The following is an 18,075-nucleotide window of genomic DNA, read 5'->3' as shown; positions in this document are numbered from 1 at the left end:
CTTTCACCGGCAGTGTAGAACAAACAAAGTACATAATACATTTCTAGAAGACACATCACATCGGTGATTATGAGTCTGAAAAGGAGTATGAAGAAGTATAACTTATATAATCATACCCCTTTTCCAGCTGTAATTTATCACATTATTTTCAGTTTCCAGTATCCTTCCTGACAAAATGAAATAATAATTGTAGTAATATTTCCTCAGCCAAATGAAAGTACTGCATACACACATACACATTTGTACACATACATATATACATATTCACATATACATACACCTATACACATATACATACATACACCCATATACATACATCTATACACATATACATACATACACCCATATACACATATACATACATACACCCATATACACACCCATCTGCTTATATACAAAATACACAACTATTTACATACCTTTATACATTTACCCACACCTGCACAGACCTGCACCCACTTGATGAAATCATACTTAGAGTTTTAATTCCCAGCCAGGATTTTCCCCCTTGTTCTTCCTTGTACCTTTGAATAATAGTTATTTTGAGACCTTTCTTAAAATATCTCATGCTTGGACTTTGCTTCAGCTCTTTAGAGAGTTTATTCCAGATCTTCACACCAACACCAGAAATGCACATTATTTCCATTGTTGTTCGAGCCTTCAAAGTTCTGAAGTTGAAGTTTTCTCTATAGTCATATCCCCCCACTCTATCAGAAAATAATTTTTGAATATTTGCTGGCAATAACCTACAGAATTATTACTGTATTGTTTTCACATCTAAGATAAATATTTCCCAAATAAGGTCTGTTTTTATAACTAATCGTGGTTCCCTTTAAAATTGGAACCAGAAGACATTTTAAATATCCAAAATAAATAAAGCCCCCGAAACAAGAAATAAAATGGAAAGTAAAGTTTTTGGAAGCAAAATTGCTCTTCAAAAAAAAAAAAAAAAAGGCCAGTTGAGACCAATGTACCTGACTGAAGACTGTTGTCTACCAATCTTTGACAGAAAAACAATTATGCAAATAGAAATGATCAAGTTTGTTTTAATTCATCCCACGACTAATTGATTTATTGCAGCAGGCTTACCAACGATCGATCTAAAGTGGCCTCTTAAGTTCAAAATTTTATGTACAGATGTTTGGATGCAACTCCTTATTTGGTCGAAACATTTTTACTGTTATTCAATGTTATGGTAAAAATAAAAAGAATCCAAAATATAAAACAAGTAGAAAAGGTATGTTAATGTAGAAATACAATTTTTAACTTGTTTCAAAGATATTGGATGGGGCTGCCATGCTTCTAATCAGGTATTTTTCAGTGATCAATGCTCACTGTTAAAAAAAAAACAAAAGAGTTTGTTAGCTTTTGCCAAATAAATATCTTAACTCTGTTGGGAATTTAACTGGAACTGAACTGTGTGTTCTGATCAGATGAGGCTAACAGTGTTTTTAAAAAAGCACCTCATGTAAGTTAAGTACGATGGAGGATGTGTGATGCTGTGGCCCCATTTATCTTTGAAAAGACCAGAACATTTAGGCTGCATCATATCATGAGCTCTTTCAAAACCAAATTTGTTGTAATAACCTATTAATCAGTTACTCAATCACATGAAAAATTGGAATGAGCTAAATGATTTCCAGTCTGATATTTTTTTTAAAGGAAATTTTGTTTAGAGACTTCATAATTGATTTTATTTATTATTTCAGTTGTGTGTGGTTTTTATTTCCTTCTCATTTACTGCTTTTGATTGTTGCACTTTATTTTGGATATTAAAAATGTCTTCCAGGCCAAGTGTGGGGTGTTTTATACAAAATTTGCTTATTGGTTGATTTTTTTTTTCAACATGTTAGTTGAAAATGGTCTCAAAACAACAATATCATTTGTGAGACAATCTATCGTCCAGCAAAAAATCTGTTGGAGACAAGCTTAGCTGCAGTAATAAACTCAACACTTATTTGAGTTCATTAATTGATTTTTATAAAAGGAAAATCTGTGAAAGTTTTATGAAAAAGGGTGACCAGTTAACATGTTATTTTCTCCACTGTTTTTTCAACAAGCGTATCATTAAATCTGGGAATATTCCAAAATTTGATTAAATTAAGTCTATGTGCAGTTTAGTGACATAAATCAAACTTCTTTAAGTAAGTGGCATGTTGAAAATAAGCCTGTTTCAATAGGAACATTTTTCAAGAGCATACATTTACCTAAAAAAATAAGTAATAGTTGTATTTAAAATCGTAAGTTTTATCATTATCACAATAGTACCACAAAATGTCATGATAAAACTTTAACATATTTTTCAGGCAAATAATGTGATTTTATAGCACAATCAATACTGAAAGTAACTGTGTTGAAATGTTAAATCAGTGATTCTTGAGAATAGGGACAAAATGGGTTTTAATTTTCCCAATTTTTTAAAATTATTTCTCAACCTCATGTATGCAAATATGACAAATAATGTTTTGGAAATGTAAAGATGCTAAGGTACAGGCTCCCAGTTACAACATTTTTTTAAATGAAATTTTTAATCAACCTGACCCAGAACTTTGCCATCACCATCTGACAAAAATAAATATCAAATTATTTTTAAAATACCCTATTAGCGATATTTTTACAAACAAATGCTTCACAAGAAACAAAAACAATATTATTGAAAACAAAAAACAACAAAAAGTCCATCTGATGGAGTTGACACTGAACTGAAGGTGATGACAAACTAGTGAGTAAAAAGAAATACTTGATACATGTGAAGTAATGCAATTTATGTAAAATACATTAAAATCACTTAACTGCACATTTAAGTGAGATTTAACAACAATTTCACTGAAAGAGTTGACAAAAAGCCAAACTACCTCAATTTATATGATGTTATTCTGAAGGAGGCCATGTTGTAGCTAATCAGGTCCATGAAATCTTTACATTTGACCAAAATTAAGCTTTTATTTCACAAAATTTTATAAAGGTTTTGTAAATTGTCAGTTATGGTGTTGACACATCATGGTTGTGACAATCAACTTGGGAATAAAAAGAAGAAAAAACTAAATAACATAAGCTAACCAGAGCTAACTAGCCCTCTTAGCAAAGGAAGAGAAAGGAAGTGGTCATGGGGTCCTCAGATGTTCTTGTGCCCCAGAATAATGCCTGATTTTTTTACATTCTTTTCATTTCTGACGGTGTTGACAAAAACTAGGGACAAATTTCAATGGAGTTGGAAAATATATAAAAAGGATTTTTAATTGAATTTATTGATACTTTTATAATTATTTATATGAATACTTATACTTAATTGTCATAATATATAATTTGTGTATTTCTTTAATTGTTTTAAACTATTATAATGTATTGAGTTCTGCTCCAGGACAAAGGCTTTTACAGGCATCATCCACCGACTACAATGTTTAAAATAAAAAAAATATTCTGCAAACACCAGGAAAATATACGTTGTTGTGCTCACATGACCCAGATTAGTTTAGTCAGATATTTGAAAAAAAATATTTTGTGTATATTTTATTCAAATTTTAAGCTTTATTCATTTACCTGTTTTGTCCCTATTCTCAAGAATCACTGAAATACGGCTTAAAAGAAATTTTACTTCCTAATTTAACACCTTGAAATTGGGCCTCTCTCTCTTTAATTTAGAGAAACTCTGCCTTCAGTAAGTCATCACAACATGGCTCCTCTATTAACTCTTTAACAATGTTTTTACCAGTGTTGCTCTGTGAGAAGGAAACTTGGAAACTGCCACTCAGAGGTGGAACTTTGTCACTGAAGGTGCAGCTAGGTCCATTCAGGTGTTTTCCACAGCAGAGTGTGATAAAACGATTTCACCAACATGTATGAGAGAATCGAGGCAACACTCCAGGTATCTTTTTCATGAGGGAATAGCATGATATAATGCTCAAAAAGGTCAATTTTTACATAATCCTGCCTCTTTAAGTCCATATTGCCCACCCCTATTTGGAATTGTATCTTGGAATCTGGAACATTCTGCTTTGCTTGCTACTTATCTGAACTCAGATTATTGGGATGGCAAATAAAGTGTATAATGCCTCTGAAAAGGATTTCAGCAGAGTCCTGTTCCCAGAGGCTAACAGTGAGCAGTGTTGTCTTCAAGGCATCTTATTCAATGCCCGAGGAAAAAGCTCTCTATTGCCAGACCCTATATATAGGGTAGCAGCTCACTGAGCACATCTCAGTGTGCCTATGGGTGTGTCTGTGCGTTTGGGTGTGTTTATGTTTTATCCTCAGGACCCCCCAATTGTTGTTCATTTCCTGCACAAAGACAAAATAAGCACATAGAGGCCAAAATGTGCTCTTCCTCTGGCCTTCACCCACATTACAGCACTTTTCCGCACAAGTGGCTAACCAAAGATAATTACACAATTAAAACAATTTTCCCCATCCATCTATCAGCGTGATCTAATTCCCCCCAGCACCCACATTCGACTGACGCTGATGGAGTTTCTCCATTTCTTCCCAAAGAGAAAATCCTTTTCTCTCATATTTGATCACAAAATGCTGGGGGGGAAAAAGAAGTGACGACCCTCAAATTTTCTGATACAACCAACTTTTTCACCCACTTCTGACAAAAATCCAGCCTCATAAAGGCTAAATGGAGCTAAAAGTGTTGAAATTGTCAAAAAAGTTGCTAAAATTAGCCAATTCTATCCAGTTGCTGATCAGACAAAAGGATTTTGCCTGTTAGACAAACCAACACAGGGCGTGAGGAGAAAAGGGAGGATTTAAACAAACCTTGACCTGGATATCCTGCACCTCTGTCCCCCATGTGTGGACAAGGAACACAGATTTAGAACCACTCCCACACAAGTTCAAGGGAAATGCTTGCGTCTCTCACTCTTTTGTCTCGACAAAAACGACAGCACAAGAGGGTATTAATGATTATGAGCCGACCTGATGAGTGGAAACGCATATCCATTAGATATGAGTCTGCCTGTAGAATGGGGTTTTGGTATTCAACCGCGAGCCAGTGCCCCATCATCAGAGACGGAGAGAGAGAGGGAGAGCTACTGCCTTTTATGGCCAGCGGATCTCAGACTCAGGCCGTTGGCCACAGAGCCCACAAATGAGGCGCTAAGTGTAGTAGCAGAGCGGCAGAGCAGAGGGAGCACAGAGTGGTGACCCTTTTCTCATCTGCGCTTGAGTCAGCTTCCCTTCCCTCCTATCACGATTGCTGGAACTCCTACAGAGGCAAGAATGTACACAACAACAAGCTGCACCAGCTCACTACTGTCTCCACTGTAACAGCTGCTGAATGGAGCGGTGTTTCAGAGGGCTGCTCAAAGATGACTCCTGGTTTCCACATAAGAATTTATGATGTTACATTCAAAAATACTTTATTGATAAACAGTTAATTTCTGAAGGGAAATAAAATGTTGTTGCAACTCACATCAATTCAATGGCGGTGACTGTGGTACAAGTTTTCCCAATAATTGGCGAGTTGCTGGTTCGATCCTTCCTCTGTAGTTGTGTCCTTGAGCAAGAGTGCATATGTGAATGGGTGAATGACTGTGGATATATCAGTGACATGCGGTGAGGTTGATAGCTGGTGAGGCACCGACTTAATTATAATCGGATTTACAAATCTAGACCCCTGCATGTTATTTATATAAGTAAATTTTGCGCATGCGTACAACGCTGGAGGGCAAAAAGACTATTCTTAAACATGTGATGCTTAGCCGCCGCCGCAGAATAATTCTGTTATCGCAATCAAACTTAGACATGTAGATATTATTAATTTGGTGCTGTGCTTAACAACAAAGGGAGAAACTGTTAAAGTACAACTCAAAACCACATCTTTCTCGTTCTCTATATCAGTGAAGCTACTGTATGGCTAACTCACTGTTACTGTCTCTTACTCTGCAGTTGTGGAGTCACAATGTCTGGGATCTGAGCGCCCCCAGTGGTGAGGCAAAGAACTGCCTGCCTCACCTCGAATCTGTTCTCTGTTGTGTATGATCGCTCCTCAGCACACGAAACAAGTTACACACACAGTGACAATAAAAACACAGTACATTAAGTACATAAGCTAAATTATGGAAAATCAGTTCATACATTAAATGTTTTTAACCATTTTATTGGCGACGTACAGACAGGAGGAGCATGCTCTCATAGAATGGCAACTGGTGTAGTTAGCGAGAGGTTGCGCAATCCCAGGTGAGGCTCACTGCTGCCTCACCGGCTTCGCTTATAAGCATTTGAATGGGAAAATGCAAAAATTCAGCGATTTTTAAGAAAGAAATCATCAGATTTGGTTAAATTAAATGAAAAATAGGTACTTTATAGTACAAACCACAGGGTGAAAATATTTTTATAAATGATTTTATTATTATATATTATTTTTCCATGATGACAGCCTCTGCCTCACCTGCCTCCCCTGACACCACACGTCACTGATTTTTTATATATATATATATATATATATAAAGGGACGCTCCGATCAGATTTTTGCTGCCGATTCTGATACCGATCATCCATGAGGCCAATCTCTGCCGATTGCCTGGAATAGATGTTAATTTTTGCTTTAGGTATAAGTTATACTATGTTATCTGGTAAAATGGAAAAGTTATCTGTCAATAAATTCACCTGATTTAGACATATTTTAACATCTAAAAAAATGTTAAGTTGCACAGTGCAGTATTAAGCAGCTGTTTGGTGTGAGAGTTCACTGTCGGGTGGAGCTTGAGCGGCGCTACATCTGCGGCGCTACCGCATAGCGGCGGTCCAACAGCAAGAGCAGAACCAGTGTTTTACATTGCCAGCTCAAAGACTTTAATTATTTTTCGGTACAGAAAAATAATTCCGTGCCAAATTTGTTTAGGCTTTGTGACGCTAATCCGGGTGAGTGTTCATATTTGTGCACTGCTTTATCTTCAGTCTGGCCGCTCTGGTTGTCCTTTTTTTCCCTGCATTGAGTTTTGATATAGCCAAACTCCATCAAGTGTTTGTTTTTTAAATTCCATATTAGACTTGTGTTGATGGCTTCTGACGAGCTTCACCCCTAGGTAATTTTCCACCACAATACGCAAATGTCCCCATTCACTCTGGCAATTAAAGTTTCACACGACAGGATTTGTTGCTGCGCACTTGCGCAGTGTGAAGGAAAGAGGAGATCAGCTGCACAGTGAGATAAATGTGATCGGCAACAAGACACTGTGATCACCGATCATACACTTTTTCATGAAAATCGGCCAATTATAATCGGCGGCCATCAATCAGCACACCTAAAATTAACAAAATTAATAAGTCTTTAATATAAAGAAAGATATGGACGGACAGATGGACGAATAAACGAATGGTATCTAAGATAACCTGTAGCTAAGGTAACCCATAGCTAAGATAACATCTCGCTAAAATAGCATGTAACTGGGGTGCTGTGGTGGCGCAGGGGTTAAGCACAACCCACATAAGGAGGCCCTAGTCCTCGACGTCACAGACTCAACTCCCGGCCTGGTGACCTTTGCTGCACGTCTTCCTCCTTGTCTCACTACCCACTTTCCTGTCAATTCACCATCAAATAAAAGCCACTAGAGCCAATAAACCCTTTTTAGAAAATAAGGCAACATGTACTAAAGTCTGTCATCCAAGATGAACTCAGACTCGGAATCCATGGTGTGTAAATGAATTGTTCATTCCCAGTCAAAGCAGGCTGGAGGTCTGACTAGAGCAACACAGTTAGAGAACACAACCTGACACAGAGATTTGAAAACGGAGTGATGCCAGTGGCCTGCTGGGACGGTTTCATCACCACACTTGACCCCCCCTCCCCCCCTCCTGCTGGGCATGGCAGAAAATGGGGATGTGAGGGGGTGGAGATATACTCCTCTTCACAGTCAGAGATTTAATTGCACATAGATTCCATTACCTCTGCACAAATGTCACATTCTCTTCTGATCAGCGGGCACAGAAGCCACTGGCAGCACTGCTGGCAAGCAACCGGGTTATAGAGCAGAAAGGGCTCAGCCAATCAGGGCTCTCTGTGCCAACAGAGGTGAGCAGAGGGACAGCTTTGGTAATGTACAGCAAATGTATTTACAAGAGATAAAAAGGAGTCAAAGTCTCAAAACAGCTGATGGACAATACCTTCTACAAATGCAGTATTATTAATATCTTACATTTCTTAATCTGGCATAAAAATAGCTGATCAAGGCAGACAGTGATAAACCGCTGTACATAACCAGAGAAAGCTTAGTGGGTGAAGTGACATACATTACTTGAGTTGAGTAGATTGGCGCTCCATTACTCCAATCACTGTTCAGCTCACAGTCTTCAGAGGCGGGGCCATGGAGGTTTCACAGAGGACACAGACACCAAAAGAGAGAGAGATACTGAGAGAGAAAGAGAAGAAACGGGAAAGATACAACAATTACAAACAGGAAGTGAAGGGTGGGGAAAGCCCCTACCCTGGTCCACCGAGCCCACATGTACAGAAACATCAAAAGCGTACAAAAGTAAACGTGATCTTCGTCACCCACAAAAGTTTAATATGTTATGACACACTGATTCCTTTGGAATCTCCTGGCCTACATGCATGTAAAGTTATCTTGTTTTTAATATGTAAGAAGGTAAAACATGCAGTCACCAGAGAAAAAAACAGCAGCGTGGCTTCTGTCAAAACCATGCTACGAATATGTGAAAAATACCACCAAACGACTCTAAAGAGCTATTTTAATTCTAAGTTTGATGCATTCTAATAATATTAAAATCAGAAACATTTTTTGGGTTCTGTACTCTTAAGGGGGTAGAGTAAGTGTCGCTTTAGCTATTTATTCATTTAATATTAAACAGCCTATATTTTTATGTATTCACAGATTGTCCTTTTCTAGTTTTTTTGTTTTGCGCAATAGTGGGGAATGTGATGAAAGTTGTGACATTTAAGAACAAAAATGGAAATACTTGAAATGTAAAAAATACATTTGAGAAAATACTTTTAAAATATGAATAATCAGAATTTCCTGACTTTTCCCTTACTCTCATGAAAACACACAGAATGAATCATATTGAAAATGGCACAACGTTCAGTTGGAGTTGAGAAAAATGTTAAAGTGACACAGGTTAATTTTATTACAGGACAGAGCTTCAAAATTAATTAATATTTTATTATGGTAGTATACTCTCTAAATCAGTGTTTCTCAACCTTTTTCAGCCCAGCGCCCCCCTAACCCATATCCAGGTCCCTCACCGCCCCCACCAAAGAATTTGCAGGCTACTTTGCACTGACTATTATTTTATCATTAATATTACTATCACTATTGTGGATGCTTTGATTTTTATGCTTGTTTCTATATTTATCATCAAAAATAATTTCCCAGAGAACAAAAAAGTCATGGGAATAGAAATTATTTTCACAGGTGTCTACAAAAAAATGCAACGAACATTCAAGTTAAAATTGGTAGGCCTAACAGCAGCCAATCAGAGTGGAACAAATATTCTTGATCTTTGCCATTTTCTAGTTGTTAAATATTGCACAAAATGACCAGATAAAAGATGTTCAACATACCAGTTTAAACTTTGATCTATTTGATCTATAACGACTGAGCTCTGCAACATTAAAACATGGATAAAACTGTAACTACATTAATCATAACTCTTCTTCTCTTCAGTGTTTCTGTCGGTTTCTGGTGGTGCAGCTCTGTGCTGCCTTCAGGAGAATGGGACATCAGAGTATCATCCATAAAATTTCACCCACATGGCATTTATTGTGCAAACCAGAGCTTTCAGTGGAAAAATAAAAGTTCCAGGTCATTTTAATGCCATACAAATATGAGACAGAAACATGGATTATATCTTTATATAGATCTGTCTATTGATTATAGATTAATAGTTTTACTGGACAGAAATGACAAAGAACAAATCTGGTTCTTAATCAAATCCTAATGAGTCAAATTGAAAGTGTCATGGAGTCATCAGCCTCATGACATTAACACTGACATGAAAAATAATATTGAAGAAATAAATATATCAAATCTAATTAAAAACATAAATAAGTGATCAGTTCTTTACTGTTATGGTCTGTAAGATATATTTATTCTCAGTACTAGATGTGGTCTCAACAAACCCATGACATTTCAACAATATTATTTTACTTTTTATCTGGACATAGTGTCTGTTTATTCTTGCCATACAGTCTCTGTATTCATTATTGCTCGAAAGGTCTTGCCATACCAGTTTATTCCTCTGTATTTACTTTAGTTTCTTAGTTTATTCTTGCATTTTGTTCTTCATTCATTTCCATTTAGTTTCATTTGATTAGTTTTATCCTTTCTTGGTTTATTGTTATGTCCACTTTAGTTTCTTTTCTGTTGCTAGATTTATTTTATCGCTTATTGACCATCAGTAATCTTCACTCATCACCTGCTGCTCTGTCTAATCATCATGTGTTTCACATCATGTGTTGATTTTTCACTGTTCAGCGTCGGATTGTCTCTTTTTATGCCATAATTCACATCTAGTTCGTCGTTCCATTTTATGTCCTGCTTCTCCTGTTTCAGAGTTTTGCGCAATGTGAGCCTCGTTTTTTTTTTTTTAACTCCCTATGGTGCGCAGCGTTCGGAAAACGTATCGATGGGGAAAAGGCAGACCGACAAACTTTTTAAAACAACAGAAACAATTTCGGTATTCTGATTATTGAAATTTAAAAGTGCTGTGTTGTTCTATCACCCCGTTTCATACCGGACCATTTACAGCACCGTGTTAACGCTATAAAATGAACGCTTTCTATCGTGGTATCTACCGTGGAGGTATTTCTTTATTTAAATAGGTACATTTTTCAGAGGAATACAAAGTGAGGGTATCGTGATTTTAGTAATTATATGTTTATAAGAGCGATTTTCTGTCGTCCTTCCATGGAAGTGGGCAGCTTTCAAACGGAAATAAAACACTTTTTAATATGTTGCTGCTTTGACATGATCACAGAACTGCCAAAACATATGTACAAAAATACCAGACAAAGTGAATCACAGCAACGTCATCAGCCGGTGTAACGCTGAACAGATGCGGTGAAGCTACCAGTAGCAGCAGCAGAGCTGTGCCAAAAGCTACAAACACTGAATAGAAGAAGAGCTGCCATCGATACCGTTGCAGCCAAGCATGGTTTAATGTTACACAATACAGTTTTACCAAGTTGCTCAAAGTCTAAACTGGTATTGTTGTGCATTTAAGGTGTAAAATTTACCTTCGACCAAACGCCCCCCTTTTGTAAAAATTTCCGCCAGCGCCCCCTGTCGTCCTCTGAACGCCCCCCGGGGGGCGGTACCGTCCCCATTGAGAAACGCTACTCTAAATGAAAGATGATAAATAAACCCACCTTTATTTTGAGTACAGTAATTTACAAAGGTCATTAAAGGTGCAGTCTTTCTGAAACTCCGACTTCAGGAAGTCATCACAACATGGTTCCTTGATTAACATTTTTTCTAATGTTTCACTGAGAAGTAGCTCATATGAGCTCAACAGAAGCACAGTTTCATCAGGTGTTTGCTAATTGCTGCTGGTTAGTACTGTTACTAGCCAGTAGCAATTATCAGGAGGCTGATCTGTGAGGTGGAAGGTTGGAAACTGAAGTTCTGAGAAGAAGCATCATCCCTGAAAGTGGAGCGAGGTTTACCCAAGCGTTAATGGGTTTCTTAAACCTTTTAATCCCAAATCAAGGCAATACTCCAGATATGCTTTTAATCAAGGAATAGCATTGTAACATGACATACAACTCAAAAAATTCAATTTTACATAATACTGTCCCTTTAAAATAAAAGAAAATCTTGAATTTAAAATTGTATTTTTAGTTTCCTGCTCAAATATTTTAGTACACTTGAAAAAGGATAAAACTAAGTTACAAGTAACGTTTGGAAAAAAATAGATTATTTTAAGTCAATAATTCTATAATATTGATGAAAAATATTAAGTTGTACTGGCAAATTATTTCACTTGTAACCTGGAAAAATATGGCTTGTTTTAGTGAAATAATCTGACAGTGAAACTAGTACTTACCCAATGGGTCGGCAAACAAAATTATCACGACGTTTGGGAAACAGGCTTTACAAATAGCCTCCACCTTAATAACAAACCTCATATTTTATCATGTGACATGGCTTCTCCCTACAGAAATGAGCAATGCACCTTGTTATAATATGTCTAAGACAAGCCAGACAAACAAGATTGTGAGAAAGCTCAAAAGCAGTCATCTGTGGCCTGGTAAACAAGCGGAAAGATGTTAATGGTTTCCTTATACAATTCACATCATGCAAAAGAAGAGGAATGGATGTGTTCTGGTTTTGTTCCTGTCCCAGGAGAAAAGTGTGGCTTGTTGCCCCTCTGAGATCTGTGCATACAACTTTGCCGTTTAATGTGGTTGTGTTTGGAACAGAGCAGCACGACAATTCAGCTCCCAGTTAATTGGTTGTATAATAAAAAAAAAAGTGTCAAAAGACAAAATCTTTAACTCCACTTCAAAGTTAGGCCGAGCAGCTTGGCGGGCCAGACAAAACAAACCGCAGCTGCGACGTCCCAACTCCTCACAACTCAAACGGGGTGAAATTCAGCTAACCCCCATTAGCATAGTCGTTGCTTTAACAGCCTGTCCGCATTCCTGGGCCCTCTGTTGGCCTCAGATGAGACCCTTCTGATTACTCACTGTTGCCTGTCCAAAAAATATGCTGATCCGAACAGAGAGCCCCTCTCAACATGGATTTATTTCACCAAAGCAGCAGCAGAAAGGCATCTGCTGCTGAACTCAAATGTTTTACTAAGGGGATACCAAGGGGCAACGTGGGCTTTAATGTTAACTTTGGAGTTTGGAACTTAATTGCAGATTAACAAGCGCTTGAACGTGGAAAAGTGGCTCATCTGGTGTTATTTGTCAATAAAAACACTGCATAAAACCTAAAATGCTACCTTCGACAATAAAGTACACCCATTTTGTGGCCCTTTCTTGGCATGCCAGCTGCTCAGCGCTCGCTCATTCCTTCTCTGGGTAACATGTGTTTGTAATTTTGCTCTTTCACTTAAATAAAAAAAAGTGGCTTTTGCGGAGGAACTCTTCATCCAGTAACTTTACGACTCATGTTAACTGCAGCTCATTTGTGAGTTCTGAAATAAACGAGGGGATCCAGTAATATTCGGCTTCGGGTCGGTGTCCCCTAAGGTGCAAATGATGGTGTCGACATAAGCGCAGTTCACCTGCTGCGTTTCATATCTGCAAATGGAAATAACTGTTGCAAATCAACAACTCTCCTCCCAGTCAGGCTGTTAAAACTAACTGAATGTCAAATATGAACAAGGATGGAGATTAAAATGTTCCACCATCCTCAGGGGCTGACAAGCATAGCAACAACAGTATTTGAATGGGTACTTCAAAGATTTAGGGCTGCACAGTGGCGCAGCGGGTATCACTGTTGCTTTGCAGCAAAAAGGTCCTGGGTTTGAGTCCTGGCCCGGGTTCTTGGAGTGCATGGAGTTTGTATGTTCTCCCAGCACATGCATGGGTTCTCTCTGGGTACTCAGGCTTCCTCCCACAGTCCAAAATCATGATTGTGTGTGTGAGTGCGTGGTTGTCTGTCCTGTCTGTGTCTGTGTTGCCCTGCGATGGACGGGTGACCTGTCCAGGGTGACCCCCGCCTCTTGCCTTAAATGTCTCGCTGGAGATGGGCACCAGCAACCTTCCAGACCCCACTAGGGACAAGGGTGTTAGAAAATGGATGGATGAATGGAAGTCAAAGGTCAACTTGATTAAAGATTATTTAACACAAGTTGTGAATTTTGAAACTTTTATTTGATTACTACATGCTTACTTTGTTCCAAAAATGAGCAAAAATATTCTCGTCTTCATTCCCAAAAATCCAGTATTGTCTCATTTTGTTCAGACACTTTTTCCCATTGAGATGGGAAAACAAACTGGACATGAACCATCGGAGTAAAAAAAGTTGTTTCTTACTTTTGATTGAGATTTCTATATATTTTTAAATCAAATGATGTTCAGATTTTGACGAGCATAATTTCTAAAAAACATCTGAATAAAAAACCTTTTTATACAAAAAAAAAATCATAAAACAACTCAGCATTTTGAAGATATAACCTGTTTCAACCTTTAGAAGGACAGTATTATGTGATTTCCAGGCACATTTTATAGCTAAATCAAGTAACTATGTTACCTTCGGTTGTTCTAAAAATGCTGTTTATATGTAAATTATGAGTTAAAACAAATTTTACTTTGATAATTAACACAATGAAATTGGGCATCTGTCTCTTAAAAACTCCTGTTCTTTCTGAAAGTCTGCCATCAGGAAGTAATCATAAATTGGCCCCTTATTAACTTTTTAATAATGTTTTTACCAGTGTTTCACTGAGAAGTAGCCCCTATAATGAACTCAGCAGATGCATAGTTCCACTATGTGTTTGCCAATTGCTGCTGGCTAGTCTAAAGGAGCTGAGTGGGGTAGTCCTGGGGGAGGGCTGCTCTGTGAGGTAGAAGCTCCAAAGCTTGCAGGAGGAGGAACTGCGCCTAGAAGGGTGGGGCTAGGCTCACCTAGGCATTTTTAATGGCTGAATGAGAAATCCTTTAATGTCCTGTGGCAACCAAACATGCATGAAACAAAAGAATAATAATCAAGGCAACATTCAAGGTATATTTTTGAAGAGGAAAGAACATTATAACATAAACCATGTATAGTGTCAAGGTTTGGGAATACTTAAATGTAGCAGGACCATCATAGAATCGATCAATCCAATATGAATTCTACTATTAGGGGTGTAACACACAGTCTGAATCGCATCAATTGCCTTGAGAATGACTCAAATCGTACCAGTGCATCAAAAAATGGGCGTATTAAGAAGTGGAAAGTTTTAGGCTGAGTCAAAGCCCATATCTTAATCTTACTGAAGTGCTGGGAAGCAACATGAAAAACAGGCTGTAAATGCAACAAAGCTCAAACATTTCACAGCTGAAAGCGAGGAATGGTCCAAAGCTTCCTGAGACAGATGTTGGAAACGAGTACAATTATCCCAGTAGCTGTTACAGGGTAGAAAGCCTTAGTTTTTTTCTTAAGGTGAAATGCATATTTTGGTGTATATCTTTTGTCCAATTAGTAAATTAGAATTGATTATTGTTGTTTAAATTTATTAAAGAAATTTAAATATCATTGTATTTTTATGGGAATGGTGGCGGAAGAAGTGAACAAAGCTGTTCAGTCCATATTGGCCACACCTCCAAATATTAGAACAAGGCGCTGGTTTTTACCAAGCTTGGTCCTTCAAGATTTGTTACAAGATGCTCACCTACACATTAATCGTATCATTTATCACTTATTGTGATAGGTTTCTTGTGATGAGAATTTGGATTTATAATTTTCACAATAAATTCCAATTAATGACAAAAAAAATTGTATTGTCAGAATTATTTTTAAATTTTCTCCATTGTTTGTTCAATAAGTGTATCAATAATGTGAAAAGCACCTACTGTGTCCAAGTTCAGTGATGCAAATCACACTTCAATAAAGTATTTTTAGATTGGATTGAACTGAATAATATCAGAAGACTGGGCATTTCTTTCTGAATTCCAGTCTGGATCGCAGTGATTGCCTTAAGTTCTTTTAACTCAAAATAATGTTTTTAGTGAAGACCGTTACCCATCTATGACAGTAAGATGCTGCTGGAGTTTGTCCAGTGATGTAGCTCAGCAGAGAGAGCGTCCACATATTGGCACTGTATCCGATCAATGCCTTGACCCTCCAAGTCCCACTGCTTCCAGTACCTCATCTAATAAGAGCCAATCTTTGGGAACATCCCCCCAGCTGACCCATGCTGCTAGGCGGACAATTACAAGAGAGTGGTCTTTCAGGACCAACCGCCCACTTGACCCAGCAGACTAAAGACGTGGAGGAGATCCACATGATTTAAACTCCTCCCTAAGACATGCTGACAAGGTTACAGGGTCATTGCAGACATTAACAGGTCAGTGTGTGGCCCACTTGGGAACAATTACTCCCAGTCACAGCTAAGTGGACACTTGATTGAATACGACGGAGGCAGGACACACTTCCCACAGATAACAATCCCTGAAGCCATTTAGGATAAAAAGCTCTTGTGATCCAGCCTTTATGAGCAAAATTCATCTTCCCTTTTCCCTTTTAAAAGAATGCAAGAGTGTGATAGAGTGGCACTTTTTGGGAGAGATGAGTTGCTCAAAGCATTTACCCTTTTCTGGTTATGACAGAGAAACGATTACAAGGTGACTGGGAGAAAAAGCACTAAACAATGCGCTTTTCAATTTTCATTAATGGAGACAACAGACATGGTTTATCTCACATTTTTGACCTGCACAAGAATCACTTTTTCACCATTAGCTAAACTAGAGCGAATATAAAAAGGAGTTGCAGCTCATGTTGTGAGCTGCAACATGAGCTGCAATACGGTTAGATTGCAACTATTAATGCAATCTCACTCATCATTTGCAAATTTTTGTACACACTTGCAATTTTCACCTGTCATCATAACTTTTCCACAAATCTGACCAATGACAGTGGTAGGCGGTAGAATTATCACAATACTTTATAGTACTATTGTGATAGCAATAACAATTATAATAAAGTGTTTATTACTTCTTTTTTAGGTAACTGCATGGCACAGCATTCACAGCACCAGAAATATAATATGCTGCACTTGAAAAACATTCCTATTCGAAACGAGCTTCTTCAGGATGCCATAAACAAAAACGTGTGATTTGTATCACTAAACTGCACATAGAGACTTCATGTAATCATATTTCTTCACTGACTTATATTTAATGATGCTCTCCTAGGGGAAAAATGGGAGGAAATTGAAAAATTAACATTTTAGTTTTTTTAACATTGTGACGGCCAGCCCCACAGGGTAAGGTCCACGCCTTTTCATAAGTTGGCTTTCACTTTAGTTTGTTTTGTTGTTTAATTATCCTTTATTTTTTTGTCTTCCACCTTACAATGTTTATATGGAGTGCACACATATTAACAATGCAGAGTTGAAATTTAATTATGTTGTATTAATATTGTTTTCTTTGTTTGAGTTACCTGGGTGTTTGGGCTCCCCTCTCTGACCAAAGGAGTGGCAAAGGGCTGAGGTTCCTGATGTACATCTCATGGCCTTATTGGACTGAACCACCTGCGTCATGCTGGGGGGGGGGGGGGGGTTGTTTCATTGTTTGGGTTAGTTGTTGGATTGGGAGCCATTTTGTTTTCCCCTATTATGTCTTCATAGTTTAGCTAAACTTGTATTTAAATCCCCTTGTGTCTTATGTGAGGAGGTCAGTTTGTTGTTGTGTCAGTTATGTCTTGAGTTCCGTAATTTATGTTGACCTCTTTTATTAGCATTATTTATTTAAATGTTATGTTAACCTTTTGTTCATATTTTTGGGTAAATAAAAACCCACCTTTTTGAATTCAACACCTGTGTTCTGCCTTTTGTACTGTCTGGTCCCTGACAAACATTAACTGAAATTTACTGTGATGACAATAAATCAAAGTTATCACGACAAAGAAATTTTCATGATGAATGATAAACAATATTATAAATGCCCACCCCAACAATCACCTTAACGGTTTCTGTATTTCCATCTTTTCTGACCAATCACTGCAACTCAGCTGTTTTCCAATCTCTTAAACCCTCTTCTAATTTAGTTCCTTTTAGATACCATTTAGCATGTGTAACGCTAACTGGTAACATTTGCCTTATTCCTATTATCTTTTTTTTTTTAACCTATGGCCTTGGTATAGCTTCCTGAAGGACTGGTGTGGACATGTCTAGGCCTGTCACGATAACAAATTTTGCTGAGTCTAAAAAATTATTGCAATAAACGCTGATATTGTTTCAAGACCTTTTGACACTGATTTAATGGAAATGACGTAATAATACATGCGATTTCCTGCCATAGATAGGTGTTCTTTAGAAAATAAAGTGTATCTAACACTGGAACTGATAAACAAAACAAACAAAAACCGTACTTGAATAAAAGCTAAACAACATAAAGCCAAAGTGGAAATAAATACTGCATTCAACAAAAGAGTCCAGATTATAAAGTCTGTATACTATATT

General features: G+C 37.5%; 1 protein-coding gene across 1 annotated transcript in view; it reads right to left on the bottom strand.

Moving 5' to 3' along the window:
* The window catches only part of foxp1b (forkhead box P1b), a 361,422-nt gene that overhangs the window by 313,186 nt on the left and 30,161 nt on the right, over positions 1-18,075 (bottom strand). Inside the window, exon 2 of the mRNA XM_017304814.1 lies at positions 8,230-8,348. The gene's annotated coding sequence lies outside the window, so the exon portion shown is untranslated. The remainder of the gene's footprint in view (positions 1-8,229; positions 8,349-18,075) is intronic.

The sequence above is a fragment of the Poecilia reticulata genome, linkage group LG5 (genome assembly GCF_000633615.1).
Source record: "Poecilia reticulata strain Guanapo linkage group LG5, Guppy_female_1.0+MT, whole genome shotgun sequence".
Lineage (NCBI taxonomy): Eukaryota > Metazoa > Chordata > Actinopteri > Cyprinodontiformes > Poeciliidae > Poecilia > Poecilia reticulata.
The sequence above is the reverse complement of the archived record's forward strand: the minus strand, read 5'-3'. Positions and strand labels throughout refer to the sequence as shown.